Source organism: Chionomys nivalis, chromosome 3, assembly GCF_950005125.1.
Source record: "Chionomys nivalis chromosome 3, mChiNiv1.1, whole genome shotgun sequence".
NCBI lineage: Eukaryota > Metazoa > Chordata > Mammalia > Rodentia > Cricetidae > Chionomys > Chionomys nivalis.
In genome coordinates this window covers 99,012,219-99,030,217 of record NC_080088.1, presented here as the reverse complement: position 1 = coordinate 99,030,217, position 17,999 = coordinate 99,012,219, and the positions used below count along the sequence as shown (strand labels likewise).

At 48.5% G+C, this 17,999-nt stretch overlaps 1 protein-coding gene across 1 annotated transcript in view; it reads left to right on the top strand.

Moving 5' to 3' along the window:
- Window positions 1–286: 286 nt before the first annotated feature.
- Mlxipl (MLX interacting protein like) overlaps window positions 287–17,999 on the top strand; it is a 53,743-nt gene continuing 36,030 nt past the window's right edge. The window contains exon 1 of the mRNA XM_057764524.1: window positions 287–337. The gene's annotated coding sequence lies outside the window, so the exon portion shown is untranslated. The remainder of the gene's footprint in view (window positions 338–17,999) is intronic.

The following is a 17,999-nucleotide window of genomic DNA, read 5'->3' as shown; positions in this document are numbered from 1 at the left end:
ACGGCGCGCGCCACCGCTGCTCCACAGGCCACCAGCCGGAGGAGCGGCTGCCATCCACGTGCTAAGGAGAGAAGGAGGCACCGGACCAAGGGGCAAAGGACACCTCGGAGAGGGAGGGCGGGGGAGCCTGCAGCGCCTAGCCGTCCACACCCCAGTCTAAAAGCCGGGCCTCGTGCAGGCGCAGCGCACGGAGCCCTCTGCCGCTGGCGCTGAGAAGGCGCGGGGTGAGGCAGCGCCGGCCTGAGCATCTGCAGCCCCGCGGAGACCCGAGGCCCAGGAGCCGAGGCCCAGGAGCCGAGTCCAGCCCGACTGCCCCTGAGGATCGCGTGGAGCTCAGGTGAGCAGGGAAGGTCTTCAGGTATCAGAGGGACTTGGATGCCTTGCGCAGGAGAACTCAGAGCCCCGCCAGATCTCAGTTACCACAGTGTGCATTCCTAAATCACAGCTGGAGTAGGGGGCTCCCACTTTCTCTGCCCCGCCCCCAACTTGCTCATGAGTGGAGCCAGTGGGGAAAGGGGCAGGCTCAGATGCCAGGGAGGACTGGGCATCAGGAATCCTAATCTATCTTGCTTGACCTTTTAGGATTACCCACTCTGGCTCCCAGGGTCACCTTCTGGATACCCATACTGGGCTGAGATTAAATGGTGACCTGGTGAAGGGGGGCCTGACCGGATCCAGAGAGGCAGGAGAGAGGGGACAGATGCCAGGGTGGGGCCTGTGGATTTCCGGTCACCCAGCTTGGCTGCAGGCAGGGGCTAGCTAGGGACCTGGTTGAAGCCTGAAAGGGCCCGAGCTTCTTGTTGGCTCCCAGCCACTCTATCACCAAGCCCGTGACTCTTGAGGCCACCGTGGTGGGAGAGGGGACCGTGTGGCCAGGGCTGGGCTGTGTTTCCGTCTTTAGATTCCTGCCTTTGTCAGGCTTTGTGACCTTGGCCCTTTTCAGGGCCTGGTTCTTCCCCTGTGACACTGGAAGTTCCCTCCAGGGCCATCGTATAAAGACAGGGCCAGGATAAAATGGCACACCAAGACACCTTGGGAGGGAAAGAAAGGCAGGCCATCCAATCAAGGTCCCAGGTCAGCTGGGGTGTGAAGATCTAGTCCAGTCTGCCAATTTACCCAAGACCTTGGTATCTCAGCAACTGGCCTGTCTGTATGCCTGCCATGGGCCCCCATATCCAAAGGAAGGCTCAAATGGATCTATAGCAGGGGTTAGTGCATGCCTGTGATCCCAGCGCTCAAAAGGATGGGGCAGGAGGATTGACGAGTTTGAGGCCTGCCTAAGCTACAGGGTGAGACCCTGTCTCACAACAAACAAAGGAAAAAAGGGGCTGGGATTATAGCCCAGTTGATAGAGTGTTCGACTAACATGTACAAAACTCTGGTTTCATACCACACTGTAATACCAGGTGCGGTGGTGCACACCTGTAATGCTGGCATTGGGGAGTGGGGGTGGAGGCAGGAGTTCAAGATCATCCTGGGTTGCATAGCAAGTTTGAAGCCAGCCTGAGATACATGAAACCCTGTCTCAAGACTAAACAACAAAGAATAGTAAAAACAGCCTGTGCGTGGTGGCACACGCCTTTAATTCCAGCACCGTGGGGGCCTAAGCAGGCAGATCTCTGTGAGCTCAAGGCTGGTCAGCCTGGTTTCCATGAGGCCAGTCAAGGTTACATAGTGAGACCGTGTCTCGAAAGAGCAACACACACACACACACACACACCACCAACAACAACAACAATAATAATTACAGCAACAACAACCAAAAAACTGAGGGCTGTCTTTGGCCAGAGAAAGAAGAACTGGAAGTCAGGTGGTGGGAACACAAGCCTTTAATCCCAGCTCTCAGGAGACAGAGGCAGGTGGATCTCTGAGAGTTTGAGGTCAGCCTGGTCTACGGCATGAGTTCCAGGACAGCCAAGGATACACAAAGAAACCCTGTCTCGAAAAACAAAACAAAACAAATTAGAAGGAATGGGAAACTCTTTTACATTGACTGCAAACTAAATACCACGTGGGGCTTTTCTTGGCCCCGTTCCTCCTTTATGACCACCCAAGCCAGAAAGGATATTATCTATGCTTTACAGTTTAGGAAGCAGAGGCCCAGAGAGGTCAAGGCAGTGGTTGGAGGTCGCACAGCCTAGATGTAGCAGAGCTAGGATGTGAACCCTGGCAGCCTGATCATACATAATGCTGTTTCCCCCTCTGACTCTTCCGCTGTCTTCCTCTGGCTTCATTCTACCCAGCTGTTCCTGAGGCTAAGAAACACTGTAGGCAAGGAAGTGCCTACCCTGCCTCCTCCACCTCGCCTCTCTCCGTACCCACATGCCCTAAGCCGGAGACTCCGACAAGGTGGCCCGTCCCTGCCTTTCCTCTTTGAAGCTGTTGGTCCTGACAGTGGAGAAGAGGGACCCCCGGCGGGGGCAAGGGACAGAACATTGCCAGCGTTAGTCGCGACACTGGTCAATACCACTGTGCCTCCGGGGCTAGACCAGAATCCTGGTTTGAGTTGACACTCCCAGAGCCGTTGCCTACTGGATGGCTCGGGGGGTGGGGGGAGGTCACCTCAACTTTTGTTTCACAATCCGACTCACCAGGTGTGTGACCCGAAATGAATTGTCCCTGAGACGCATTTTCCATCTTGTCCAGTGGCCTGATACCCTGGCAGAGCTGGCGTGAACATATTATGCCGGAGGAGACAAGGCTGACCTTCCAGGCAGAGGAGAAGCCTGCCGCAGCCGGCATCAGAGAGCTTTCCATCCCTAAGTCCCTTTGAAAAAGCAGCCAGACTGTCAGTCCTCTACGTCCTTATTTCCAGGTTCTACCGTGTCTTATGATTACTATGATTTTACATCTTAGTTTGTTGGTGTGTGGCTGTATGTGTATGGGCAGCATATTGATGTGTGACATGTGTATGTGTATGGGCACATGCATGAGGCGGTCAGAGGACAGCTCTTCCGAGTTTCTCTCTCCACCGTGTGGGACCCGGGGATTGAACTCAGGTCGTCAGGCGTGGCATTTGCCAGCTGAGCCCTCTCCCTGGCCCTGTTGTACTTTTTGCAACGACAATACAAAGTAAATGGCATGTCGCGTCGTGGTGGCCTCTGCGGAGGCCAAGTCAACCTCCAAAGCCACTGAGTGGCGCCTGCCGTGTGCTCCTTCTCCTTGTGTAGTGGAGCCCAAGATCGTGCGGTAGGAAAGCTTCAGTCTGTGCCCTGTACCCCTGAGCTCCGCCCCAGGAAGCCCCGATCATCTAACTCCATGGCCGGGTCTAACCCTGCTCTTCCCAGGTAGATGGTAACTTGGGATGGGGAAACTTTGGCTGTCACCCCATCTCCCAGGTCCCCCTCTTCTTCTAAGCAATGGGTACAGAATCCACCCAGGCACCTGAGGAAGCTAGAGGTAATGTCTTCCGATAATGCCCAAAGGGAGAGGCTACACTTTGGAACTTATCTGCTGAGTGGCCTCAACTTTTCCACCTGGAAAATGGACAGATTGTAGCCACCAATGTCTGTGCTGTGCCTTCTGACTACCAGTCTCTCTTTCTCTCTCTCTTCCTCCCTTACCTCATCTGGTTTTTTTGTTTCCTCCCTCATCACTCTCTCTGTGTCTCTGTCTTCCTTTTCTCTCTCTGCCTCTCTAGCTTTATCTTTGTTCCTGTGTCTATCTCTCTCTGTGTTTCCTTATGCCTCTCTATTTGATCTCTTTTTCTTTTTGTCTCTCTCTTTGATCTCTCTTTTTCTTTGTGTGTGTCTCTCTCTGATCTGTTTCTTTGTGTGTATCTCACTCTATCTCTCTGCCTGTCCCTCTTTTTTGTTTTAATCTGCCTCTCTCTCCTCTTTGTCTCCCCGTCTTTGCCTCTGTCTCTTTCTCCTCTCTCCTCTCTGTTTCTCCTCATCTTTTTGTCCTTTCCTCTTTTCTCATCTATCTTTCTCTGCCCTCCCTCCCTCCCTCCCTCCCTCCCTCCCTCCCTCCCTCCCTCCCTCCCTCCCTCCCTCCTTCCCTCCGTTGTGTGTGTGTGTGTCTCCTCTCCGATGATGCAAGGCCCAGGGCTGGAGACTGTTCTCTGGGGAGACTGCTGGTGGGAACCCTGAGGTCGGTCAGTCTCCTTTGCCTACTTTCCGCTGGTCCAACCCGCCAAACTTCCTGCACAGCAGTGGGTGAGCCCCCGTCCTCACGGCTCCTCTACCAGAGCCAGGGACTTTCCAGATCTGCACCGGTACAGCTTGTCCGTTTCACACTGGCCGCCTCTCTGTAAACAACAGGTACCCACCATTGGGCTCAGCCTTGCTAGACTCACTGGGCACACAGTACTGGCGAGAGGAGGCCTGAGGTCACCCTCCTGCTCCCCGACAGCTATTACTGTCAGGTGTGACAGCCCTGAAGCTGCAGCAGTGGCACCCAGTCGTTTTTATTGTTTATGGGGTCTCCCCACGTCGCTCTAGCTGGCCTTGAACCCACAGGTGGCCACCTCTCTAATGCTGGGATCAAAGGCATTTGCCTCCGCGCTCAGCAAGTTGTTGTTATTTAAAGATTTGTTTTTGTTGGGTGCTTAAATCCCAGCAGTCTTGAGGCAGAGGCATACAGGACTATGTGAGTTCAATGCGTCCTATACAGTGAGACCCTGTTGTTTTTCAAGTCTTAATTTTGTGTGTGTATGTGTTACATGCACGTGAGTGCAAATGCCCTTGGAGCTCGAGTTGCTGCTGGAGCTGAGGGTGCTGGGAACCGAGCATGGGCCCTCTACAGAGACAGTCTCTCCAGCCCTTGTTACCATTTGTATTGACTTTTTTCTTCTCGGTCCGGGTGGCTGAACCCTACCACTGAGTCACATCCCCTGTTCCAGGTTTATTTCTCTATTTATCTGTTTGTGTTGGGATGGGTGTTTCGGTGCGGTTTGTATTTATTTATTTTTAAGAGAGGCTGTTGAGAAAGGGTCTCCCAAAGCCCTGGCCTCAAACTCTCTATGTAGCAGAAGCTAGCCTTGAACTCCTAACCCTCCTGCCTCGACCTCCCAAGAGCCGAGATGACAGGAACATGCTAACATGTTCAATTTCCTACTTTCTAAGACATTTCGAGACAGGGTCTTGTTAAGTTACCCAGGTTAGTGTGGAACTCGCTATATCGCCCGGGCTGTCCTGTTTTCTGAGTGCTGGGATTGCAGGCATATGCCACCACACCAGGCTAGACCAGAACTTGTATGATTTAGATAACTGAGGATATGGTTGAATGCTTTGATTGAACCACTAGACAAGTCTAGCAGGCAGCTGCAGTGTTTGGCCACATTATAATGGGGAATATGTTTTTACTCTTTGGGGGAGAGGGCTTTTGAGACAGGGTTTCTCTGTGTAACAGCCCTAACTGTTCTGGAACTAGGTCTGTAGACCAGGCTGGCCTCGAACTCAGAGATCCACCTCCCTCTGCCTCCCGAGTGCTGGGATTAAAAGCATGCACCACCACTGCCCGGCTGGTTTTGCTTTTTAAAATTACTGGTGACCCCAGATAGTTTAAGCATAGGTGGTAGCTAATGGAGACCAGGGTGAATGGTTATATTTTATTTACTTTTTTCTTTTTCTTTTCTCTCTGTCTTTCTGTCTCTTTCTCTGTCTCTCTCCTTCTCCCTCTCTCTCTTCGATGCAAGGTCTTAACTGTGTACCTCTGGCTGTCCTGGAATTCACTATGTAAACTAGGCTCGCCTCCAAGTCACAGAGATCCAGAGTGCTGGGATTAAAAGTGTACACCACAATGCCTGGCGAGAAGGGTTAAATTTTCAACAACTCTGCCACTAATAGCGTGGGGAGGGCAGGAGGAGAGGAGCGAGACAGGATGGGGGCGGAGGGACGAGATGGGACACTGGAGGTTCAGTTCAATCACTGTACCAGGCATTTTTTGTTACTTTAACAAATTACCAAGACATCTACCATTGTAGAGAAGAAAGGCAGGGGCCGGGAGTGTGGGTCCTTTGGGTGAGTGCTTGCTCAATATGCACGAAGTCGGGGGTTCCATTCCCAGCACTATCTGAAGCCTTTGTTGTGGCGCACACCCAACACTCAAGAGACATAAGTATAGGGGTGTCGTGAGTTTGAGGCAAGCCTGGGCTGCATAGTGAGTTTCAGTTTCAGACTAGCTGGGACCAAAGTAACATTGTATTCTTGTTTTGTTTTGCTTTTGTTTGTTTGTTTTTTGAGACAGGGTTTCTCTGTGTAGCCCTGGCTGTCCTGGAACTCACTCTGTAGACCAGGCTGGGCTCAAATTCACAGAGATCTGCCAGCCTCTGCCTCCTGAGTGCTGGGACTAGAGGTGTGCTCTACCATACCCAGTATAGTTGTTGTTGTTGTTGTTGTTTCCTTCCTCCTTTTCTTCCTGTGTGTGTGTGTCTGTGTGTCTATGCCTGTGTGTGTCTGTGAGGCTATGTCTGTGTGGCTATGTCTCTGTGTGTGTCTGTGTGTCTATGTCTGTGTGTCTATGTCTGTGTGTCTATGTCTGTGTGTGTGTCTATGTCTGTGTGTGTGTGTCTATGTCTGTGTGTGTGTCTGTCTGTGTGTGTGTGTGTTTGTATCTGTGTGTCTGCACACACGAACATGATTTTGAAGGGGTTGCAGGTGTAGAGGTCAGAGAACAACGTTTATGGAGTTGGTTCTCTTCTGCCTTTCTGTGGGTTCTGGGAATCAAACAACTCGAGGCTTGAGAGGCAACCCATACCAGCTGATCCATCTTGCTGCCCAAATAAGGGGAGGAGGGAGTTTCCACCCTCTTAATATAATACCATTGATGTGTGACTTTGGTGATTAAAAACTGTAACTCAAGGAAACAAGTCACAATCAAGCCACACAGTCAACAATGCCCAAACCTAGTCAGCCACACTTGCATGACACGGCTGCTACCAAACCACTACACAGTAGGGATCAGTGGCAAAGATGCTGCCTAGTCTGCGTGAAGCTCTAGGTTCCATCACCAGCACTGTACAAACTAGGTATGATGGTGCCAGGTCCATGATCCCAGCACTGGGGAGGGGGAAGAGCTGGAATTCAAGTCCAGCCTGGGCTACATGACGCCCTGTCTCAAAGAAAAAGACAAAGAATAAAGAAGCAGCAACAACCAGATGTGCCCCAGCACTCAGGAGGCAGAGGCAGGTGGCCCGCTCGGCGTCTGAGACCAGCGGGGCTATACAGTGACCTGTACACACACCCCACCTCAAAAAACAAACAACAAACAAAAAAAAAAAACAACAGATTTTTTTTTTTACTTTGTTCTGCTTTAAAAAAAGAAATGAAGAAGGAAATGAGGCGTGGTGGGACAAGGACCAGTCAAGGGGCATTGGTGTGCACCACCGTGCCCACTTCTTTTATATTTATTCATCTAGTGTGGCGGCGGGTGTGTAGGACAACTTGCAGGAAGTGGCTGTCTGCTTCTGTTACTGGTATTGAACTCAGTCTTTTTTTTTTTTTTTTTTTGAGCCAGGGTTTCTCTGTGGTTTTGGAGCCTGTCCTGGAACTAGCTCTTATAGACCAGGCTGGTCTCGAACTCACAGAGATCCGCCTGCCTCTGCCTCCCGAGTGCTGGGATTAAAGGCGTGCGCCACCACTGCCCGGCTGAACTCAGTCTTGACGGCAAGAGCAGACCCATCCAGTCCCAGCCCCGTCCCCTCCTTTTTTATTTTTATTTTTATTTTTTTTTTAGACAAGATCTCAGTATGTAGCCCAGCCTGCCCTTCTTGCCTCAGCCTCCCAAGTGCTGGCGTTCTAGGCACATGCCACCACATCCAGCCCCCGGAAGATAAGTTGATTCGTGTTTCAAGCTGGAATCTACCACCCAGCCATGATCCAATCAGTGGTCACACTTTACTGATTTCTATCGTTTGTGGTGCTGGAGTGGAACCTAATACGTGTGTGTGTGTGTGTGTGTGTGTGTGTGTGTGTGTGTGTGATCTACCACTGAGCTATACCTCAACCTCTCAGTGGGGGATTCCTGGCAGACCCACCCCAAGCTGCACTATGAGGGACACTGGAGCCAGGCTCTTAGGCAGAACTAGAATATGACTACCTATGTTCTGGACCGGGTGAGCCAGTGGGCTTAGCAGCTGTGTGGGCTTCTGGACCCCACCTCAGCCCAGCCAGTGAAGTGACCTGCCACTTTGGTTCCCCAGTCTCCCTACCCCCATTCCATCCCCAGGTACTCTCTCTGACATCTGTCTACCCAGTTCCCACTCAGTCTTTGGCAAGCATGCTTTCTCGTTGTGTGTCCTCTGTGACCCCTTGGGTGCAAGTGCCCCTGCATTCACTGACCTCCACCGTCTGTGGCACTGTTTCTGTCCCTCTCTGATCTCTGCTGGGCATGCGTCTTTCTGCCTGCTGAGTTGCAAGGGCGCAGAGCCTCTGAGCTCCCTCTCGACTTTCCTGAGGGTCCGATAACAACAAGTAGATCACACGCAGGAGGGTGGATGTTTGGGCAACAAGGAGATGAAGAAATGGATGAATAAATAAACAGGCTGTGGTGCCAAGTTCTTGCAATTCCAATATTCTGAAAGCAGAGGCAGTAGGATTAAGAGCAAGGCCATCCTTGGCTACGTGATGAGTTCCAGGCTAGCCCCAGCTACGTAAGACCTGCCGAGAGAGAGAGAGAGGGAGAGGGAGAGGAGTGAGGGACAAAGGGGGCCAGTAAGATGGCTTGGTGGCCTCTACCTCAGTTTAATCCCTATAACCCACAGTAGTCAGAGAGAACAGACACTCAAAAGTTGCCATCTGGCCTCCTTGTGTACACCATGACACCGAGTGTGCACACGCAAGCACGCACACACTAGTAATAATAATAACAGCAGATTTTAAATGGAGAAGTAGGTGAGCATATATATGGAAATATGGCTTAACACAGGAACAAAGTGGATGGTAGGAGATGGGCGGTGGATGAATGGACAGATGGAGAGGCGAATAGGTGAAGCCAGGCGAGGTGCCGCACACCTGTGATTCCAGCACTCAGGAGGCCTAGAGGTGGGGGAGGGGGAGAGAGAGCATGAACACAACCGACGGCTGAGTTGGATGGGATGGACAGATGGGTGGACAGAGAGATGCTGGATGCAGATGAACAACAGGTGGATCGACACCTTGATCACCGCGGGACGGATGGATAAATAGGCGGATGGCTATGGTAGACGACAGAGAGAAGAATGGGAGAACTCACAGGAGGCGTGCTCGCCCAATTCTCCCACCTCTTCTTCCTCTCCTTTGCCCCCTCAGCCCCATTTTCCTCTCGGAGCCAGAGATCAGCGGTTGCTCAGGAAGGACCGGAGGCGGCCTGCACGGAACGGTCCCAGCGTTTGGGTAGCGGTGGTTTTGCTGTTATTGTTGTTCTGAGACAGAGTCTCACTGTGTAGCCTTCCAAGCGAGGAAATTAGTGTTTCGTCACTCTTGGCTTGAGATGCTTTTTAAGTTTTATTTTATTATTCTTTTCGAGACAGGGTTTCTCTGTGTAGCCCTGGCAGTCCTGGAACTCACTCCATAGACCAGGCTGGACTCAGACTTAGAGATCCCGCCTGCCTCTGCCTCCCAAGGGCTGAGACTAAAGGTGTGTGCCGCCAAGTCAGGATCACTTTTTATTTTTTTATTTTACTTTTGATTAATTTATTTTTATTTTACGTGCATTGGTGTTTTGCCCGCACATATGTCTGTGTGAGGGCATTGGAGCCCCTGGAACTGGAGTTGCAGACACTTGTGAGCTGTGAGCTGTGGGTGCCGGGAATTGATCTCTGGTCCTCTGGAAGAGTGATCAGTGTTCTTAACTGGTGAGCCATCTCTCCAGCCCCCAACTTTTATTTTCTTGAAACAGAGTCTAGCACCTGCTATGTAGCTGAGGAGGATGACCTTGAACTTCTGACCCTCATGCTTTCCTTCTCCTGAGTGTTGGGATTACAGCCTTGTGCTGTTTCTTCCAAACCAACGTGGTGATGGGAATCAAACACAGGGCTTTGTGTGTTCTAGGCAAGCCTACAGCCAGCTGAACCCTAGCCCCAGCCCTAAGGCTCATATGTTTGGCAGGACAATTGGATACTTCTGTTATGAAAATTAGTCCAATCTGACGGCCTTTCTTTAACACAGCTACATTTATCAGTGTGTGAAGGTCAAAGGTCAGAGGATAGATTGCAGAAATTCGTTCTCTCCTTTCACCACATGGGACCCGGGGATCAAACTCGGTTGGCAGAGTGTGCAGTGAGCACCTGCTGAGCCACATCGACAGCCCACACATAGATGACATCTTGCCTCTCTCGTGCAGGAGCTCAGTGCTCACACAGAACCAAGTAGCTTCCCTCCTCGTTACCAATTAGTCACACAGTAAGTCTCTCTCTGGGTTTTGAAACAGACTCTCATCCTTAGTCTTTTCTGGCTTGGAACTCACTATGTAGCCTAGACTGGCTCCCAACTCACCGTAATTCTCCTGCTTCAGCCTCCCAAGTGCTGATTAGAGGCATAAGCCATTGTGCCCTGAATTTTTCTAGCTACATAAGACCATGTCTTAAAAAAATTAACAAGAAGCTGGGTGGTGGTAGCACATGCTTTTAATCCAAGCACTTGGGAGGCAGAGCCAGACTCTGTGAGTTTGAGGCCAGCCTGATCTACAAAGTGAGTTCCAGAACAGCCAGGGCTATACAGAGAAACCCTGTCTCAAAAAAACAAAACAAAAAGTTAATTAATTGAAATACACAAAAAGAAAAAAAAAACCCTAAAGCAAGTCCTCCAAACACTCCCGTGACTTTACTAGCCATCTATCACCAGCCCTCACTTCACCTCTCTGTTAACGACACCCCTAGGAGCTTTGATTTTCCCTTCTGTAAAATGGGCATGGGACTGTTAACTACACACCCACAATTGAGAGGATAACCAGAAAACAATCACATATAGTATTCAAGTCTGTAGCAGGGGGGCCTGCTTTGTGGGGGTTTCTGTCCTGCCCAATTCCCACAGCTGTTTAGCCCCTCAAAAAATCACACAGAGAGGAGTCTACATTAGGTTATAAACTGATTGGCCCATTACATTAGCTCAGGCTTTTTATTAACTCTTGTAACTTATATTAACCCATTGTTCTTATCTATGTTAGCCACATGGCTCAGTAATTTTTTTTTTTTTTTGGATTTTCGAGACAGGGTTTCTCCGTAGCTTTTGGTTCCTGTCCTGGAACTAGCTCTTGTAGAACAGGATGGACTCGAACTCCCAGAGATCCACCTGCCTCTGCCTCCAGCTCAGTACCTTTTTAAGTGGGGCAGGTCACATCCTACTTGTTCGGTGGTCTGGGCAGGACTGCGGAGGAATGAGCTTCCTCCTTCCTAGAACTCTCCTGTTCTCATTGCCCGACCTCTACTTCCTGTCTGGTTGACCCACCTCTACTTCCTACCTGGCCAATCAGCGTTTATTTAAAACATGATGGAAAGACAATTCTCCTGCACCACTTCCCCCTCTTTTTTTTTTTTTTTAAACAAAGGAAAATATTCATAGCCCATATTTGGGAATGTGGGCATAGTTTTCCAGGCTACTACCAGCTGGTTGGGGGCGCTGATAATCTTATGGGGACCTAAAGAAAATTTAGAATTATCATCAAGTCCTGACTGGAGTATCCTGTGAGTCTTGATCGTCTCAGGCAGCAGTCTTGAATCTGTTCTGGATGTATAACTCTGACATCTGGGCCATCTGTTCCTACCGGAGATTTCTCAGGTGGTCTTCCTTGATAAAACCTGATTTTTCTTAACTCAGAATGAATCCACAAGCCGGGCAGTGGTGGCGCACGCCTTTAATCCCAGCACTCGGGAGGCAGAGGCAGGTGGATCTCTGTGAGTTCAAGACCAGCCTGGTCTACAAGAGCTAGTTCCAGGGGGCTGGAGAGATGGCTCAGAGGTTAAGAGCATTGCCTGCTCTTCCAAAGGTCCTGAGTTCAATTCCCGGCAACCACATGGTGGCTCACAACCATCTGTAATGAGGTCTGGTGCCCTCTTCTGGCCTGCAGACACACAGACAGAATATTGCATACATAATAAATATATATATATATATTTAAAAGAGCTAGTTCCAGGACAGGCTCCAAAACCACAGAGAAACCCTGTCTCAAAAAACCAAAAAAAAAGAATGGAAACAAAAGCAAAATCTCTTCTCCAAAGTATCATAGCGTTTGACTTCAATTTTGAAGTCAAGGTATTTTCAAAATACGTATCTTGGATTAATTTAGCAACATTTAAAAGCAAATATCTTTTAGCAGCTGTTGCTCCTTCCTCAGCATTCAAACAATTTAAAGAGAGCACAATAACATTCAGTATTAAGATTCTCTATGTATTTTTATCTTTATGTGGCTTTATTTTAACCTCTATTTCTTTTACTTTTACTTTTAACTTTTGGCTTTTTGAGACAGGTTCTCTGTGTATCTTTGTTCTGGAACTCCCTCTGTAAACCAGGCTATCCTTGAACTCACAGAGATCTGCCTGTCTCTGCCTTCCAGACATTGGGATTAAAGGTGTGTACTACCACACCTTGAAGTTACAGAGGTCAGTCTACCTCTGTCCCCCAAGTGTTGGGATTAAAGGTGTGTACCACCACACCCAACTACTCTCTTTTTTTCTTTTTTTCTTTTAAGGACTTTAACCTTTTTTTTTAAAAGCCTGTATATGTTTTTATTTAATTAATTAATTAATTAATTAATTTTGTATACAATATTCTGTCTGTACGTATGCCTGCAGGGCAGAAGAAGGCACCAGACCCCATTACAGATGGTTGTGAACCACCATGTGGTTGCTGGGAATTGAACTCAGAACCTTTGGAAGAGCAGGCAGTGCTCTTAACCTCTGAGCCATCTCTCCAGCCCCCATGTATATGTTTTTAACACACTGTAAAACATATAGAGGGTTTTTTTGTCTTTGAATCTCCCTTTACTGTACATCTCTCTTTTTTTTGACCACATGAGTCTTTAATTTATTAAACAATATGGGTAGGATTAAAGCTGTGGCTTTGACAGCTAGATCCAGCCCATTTCTTAGCTTTGTGAGATTTTGGGCTCATGGTGGAGGTATCAGCCAGAGCCATGTTTATTGTCACAACTCTATGATGTTTTAAGGTCCCTGCCAGCAAGCAAGCTGCAGCATTCTGCTCACAAACCACATTTAAATGCTCCATAGTCGGACCACCTGCCTGAAAGAGTTAGAGTTTGCCCTGGCAGGACGGCCCAGAAAGCTGGCTTTTTTTTTCTTTTCTTTTCTTTTTTTTTTTTTTGGTTTTTCGAGACAGGGTTTCTCTGTGGTTTTGGAGCCTGTCCTGGAACTAGCTCTTGTAGACCAGACTGGTCTCGAACTCACAGAGATCCGCCTGCCTCTGCCTCCCAAGTGCTAGCATTAAAGGCGTGCGCCACCACTGCCCGGCTGAAAGCTGGCATTTTAAAAATGGTGTAGCTTTTGTTCTGCTACAGCTGAAGACCAAAAAGCATGCATTTAGCTTTTTATTAACACCATTTAAGTGTTTTGTGGCAGGACCTTTTAAAAGAGCTGTAAGGTTTTAGAGCTAAAGCTGAGTCAGGAAGTCGCTCTTAAATGAGAGTGCTTGCTTGCCTCTAGCAGGCAGAGCAGATCGGAGAAATTGCTGTTACCAAGAAGCCATGCTTAACTCTATTGTACTTTGTCTAGAATTACTTTTTAAGCTCTTTCAGGCTTTATGTGGATGCAGTTGCCCCACGTTGGGCGCCGTTTTGTAACATGAGGTCCGGGCTTGCTTTGTTGGGGTTTATGTCCTGTCCAGTACCCACAGCTGGTAAGCCCCCAAAGAAATTACACAGAGTCTACATTAAGTTATAAACTGATTGGCTCATTAGCTCAGGCTTCTTATTAGCTATTGTAGCTTATATTAACCCAGTATTCTTATCTATGTTAGCCACATGGCTCAGTACCTTTTTCAACAGGGCATGTCTCATCCTGCTTGTTCGGTGATCTGGGAAGGACTGCTGAGGAATGGGCTTTCTCCTTCCTAAAATTCTCCTGTTCTCATCGCCCCGCCTCTACTTCCTGTCTGGTTGACCTGCCTATACAAGTCCCTATTTTTGTTTTATTTTTATTTGTTTTGTCTGCATGCATGTTTGTGCGCCACACAGTATGCCTGGTGCCCTCAGAGGCCAGAAGAGGGTCTCAGATCCCCTAGAACTGGAGTTACAGACTGTCTCAAGCTGCCGTATGGTTGCCAGGGATTAAATCCAGGACCTCTGGAAGAACAGTCAGTGCTCTTGACCTCTGAGCCATCTCTCCAGCCCTCAGGTCTTTATTTTTTTTAATGAGATATAAGTTATGTATTATAAAATTCATCTATTTTCTTTTTCTTTTCTTTTTTTCTTTTTTTTTCTTTTTTTTTTTTTTTTTTTTTGGTTTTTCAAGACAGGGTTTCTCTGTGGCTTTGGGGCCTGTCCTGGAACTAGCTCTTGTAGACCAGGCTGGTCTTGAACTCACAGAGTTCCTCCTGCCTCTGCCTCCTGAGTGCTGGGATTAAAGGCGTGTGCCACCACCACCCAGCTCATCTATTTTCTTTTTGATAAAACTTTGAATTATATTTCTTCCTTGTATTTATGTGCGTAGGTGTGTGCCAAGGCACACATGGCAGTCAGAGGAGAACTTTTAGGAATTTGTCCTCTCCTGCCACCACATGTGGGTTCTGGGGCTCAAAGTCAGATCTTCAGGTTTGGTAGTGAGCCCCTTTACCCACTGAGCTGTCTTGCTGCCCCACCCCTTTTCTGCCTGTGTTTTCAATGGTTCTTGGCATGTTCAGGGTTGCACAACCTCTTCTACTGTCGAGTCCAGCAAGTTGCATCAGCGGAAAAGGAACTCCACATCTGTGCCCTGTGCCAGCGGTGGCAGTGACCCTCTGTGATCCTCAGTACTCAAGAGGTGGGGGCTGGGACTCCGAAGTTCAAAGTCATCCACAGTTACAGAGTATATTCTAGGTCACAAAAGATCCTATCGTAAGAAAAAAATTAAATAAACAATAAATAAACAAAAGTCCTCCCTCCCCGGAAAGAAACAAAAACAAAGAAAACCGTATCTGCACCTTCTCAGCTTCTGATTCCCTCTCTCATGGCCCACGAACATTGTCATTGCCCTTGTCCTTTTCCTCTCTCTCTCTCTCTCTCTCTCTCTCTCTCTCTCTCTCTCTCTCGACAGGGTTTCTCTGTGTAGCCTTTGCTGGCCTGGAACTCATTCTGTAGACCAGGCTGGCCTCAAACACAGATCTGCCTACCTTTGCCTCCTGAGTGCTGGGATCAAAGGGAATGCTTAATTTTTTTAACTTCATTTTTCTTAGATTTATTTTTATTTTATGTGTATGAGTGTTTTTCATGGATGTATGTACGTGCACCGTGTGTGCGCCTGGGGAAGAAGGCATCAGATCCCTTGGAACTGTTGTTACAGGTGTTTGTGAGCCACCGTATGGGTGCTGGGACTAGAACAAGCATCCTCAACTGCTGAGCCATCTTTCCAGCTCCAGTTTTCCCTTTTTTGGTTTTGTTTGTTTTTCGAAACAAGATTTCTCTGTGTAGCTTTGGAGCCTGTCCTGGAACTCATTCTGTAGACCAGGCTGGCCTCGAACTCACAGAGATCCGCCTGCCTCTGCCTCCTGAGGGCTGGGATTAAAGGTGTGCGCCACCACCCCTAGCCCCAGTTTTCCCTTTTAAGTTAAATTTTCATTTATTTAGTGTGTGTGCGTGTGTGTGTGTATGCACAAGCGTGCCCGCATATGCACGAGAGTGGCTTGGCACATGTGGAGGTCAGAGGATAGCTATAGATAGAGGTTGGCTGGCCCCTTCCTCCGTGTGGGGCTTAGGGATCAAACTCAGGTCTTTAGGCAGCAAGTGCTTTTGCCGACTGAGCCATCTTGATGTCTGTTAATTGTTTGGATCTCTAAGGCATGCGGAGAGTAAAGTACCAGATACTTACTTTTTGATTTGTTGTCTCATTTGAGACAGGGTCTAGACCTGTAGCCCTGGCTGGTCTTGAACTCCTGACCCTCCTCCTTCAGCCCCCTTGGACCACAGGCTTGCTTCTTCACACCTGGTACTTTTCCAAGTTGTTGTTTAACTGCAGTTGGTCCATTTATATGTTTAGACATACGCTCCAAAAATGTGGATGCTTGGCACTGAGACAGGCACATAAAGTATGAATTCTCTCTCTCCCCACCCCACTCTCTCTGTGTGCAGATTGATAGGTAGAAAGATAATTGATGGGTAGGTAGATATATTTATAGAGAGATGGTTGGGTGTTACATACATGGCTGGGTACAAGAATTGGTGGATGGGGCCAGGTATGGTGGTGCACGCCTTTAATTACAGTTCTCAGGAGGCAGAGGCAGGCGGATCTCTGAGTCTGAGGCCAGCCTCGTCTACAGAGTGAGTTCTAGGCCGGTCAGAGCTATAAAGTGAGACCCTGCCTTTAAAAAAAGGTAGATGGCTGGGTAGTTGATGTGATAGTGATATTATTGCCATCTCAACAGAATCTAGAGCTGCTTTTGAGATAAGCCTGTGGACAGGTCCAGAAAGGGATTCTTCTGATTTTGTTCACTGAGATAAGACCCACCCATTGTGGGCGGCTCCATTCCCTAGCTGGGATCCTGGACAGTGTTCATGAAGAAAGGTTATTGAGCCGCAGTGCCTTTCCTGCTTTCTGTGTCCTGCTGTGACCAGATGCTCCAAGCTCCCGCTGCCTTCCCCTCTCCTCCGTGGCACGATGGTGTCTTTTAACTATGCACCAGAGCAAACACTTCCTCCCTAATTTGCTTTTGCCGGAGTACTTTATTACAGGAAAAGTAACTAAGGCACCATCGAATGGATGGATGGTAGGGAGAGCGATCAGCTGATGAAGGGGTGGATAGTAGATGGACAGATGGTGGGTGAATGGACATGCAGACAGACACTTGGATGGATAGATGAACAGATAGATGAGCAATAGGTGGTTAGGTGGATGGCATGGTGGTCTGGAAGAAAATTGCCTCCAAAGGGAGTGGCACTGTTAGGTGGTGTGGCTTTATTGGAGTACGTATGGCCTCAATGGGGGAAGTGTGTCCCTGTGGAGGCAGACTTGGAGGACTCCTATATGCTCAAGATACAGCCTAGTGTATCAGACCACTTCCTCCTGCCTGTGAGTCAAGATGTAAGAATTCTCAGCTCCTTCTCCAGCACCATGTCTGCCTACGTGCTGCCCTGCTTCTCTCCATGGTGATAAGGGACCAAACATCTGAAACTGTAAGCGAGTCACCACAATTAAATGTTTTCCTTTATAAGAGTTGCCTCGGCGGCTGGAGAGATGGCTCAGAGGTTAAGAGCACTGGCTGCTCTTCCAGAGGTCCTGAGTTCAATTCCCAGCAACCACATGGTGGCTCACAACCATCTGTAATGAGATCTGGCACTGTATCCTGGAAAGTGTATATATAATAAAAAAATAAATTAATTAAAAAAAAAAGGGTTGCCTCGCCAGGCGGTGGTGGTGCACGTCTTTAATCCCAGCCCTTGGGAGGCAGAGACGGGTGGATCTCAGTGAGTTTGAGGTCAGCCTGGTCTACAAAGCGAGTTCCAGGACAACCAGGAGTGTTACACAGAGAAACCCTATCTTGAAAAACCAAAATTAAAAAAAAAAAAAAAAAAAGAGTTGCCTCAATCACGGTGACTCTTCCCAGCAATAGAAATGGTCACTAAGACAGATGGACAATGGGCGAACAAACGGATAAAGAGATGATGACTGGATTGGTGGGTGGGTAGATAGATGGTGGTGGATGGATAGATAATGAAATACCTGATGGATACAGACAGATGGATGAGCCAGAGATTGGTAAATGACGTACAGTACAACTAGAACACAGGTGCATGGATGATGCACAGGTGACAGACGTGTAGATGGGTGAATGAAGGGGTGGGTAGATGGACAGATGGACCAGCATAGCTAGCAGATAAATGTGACTAACTCCTCTAGTCAGCAAATATGCATTCGCTTTTTTTTTTTTTTCTGTTTC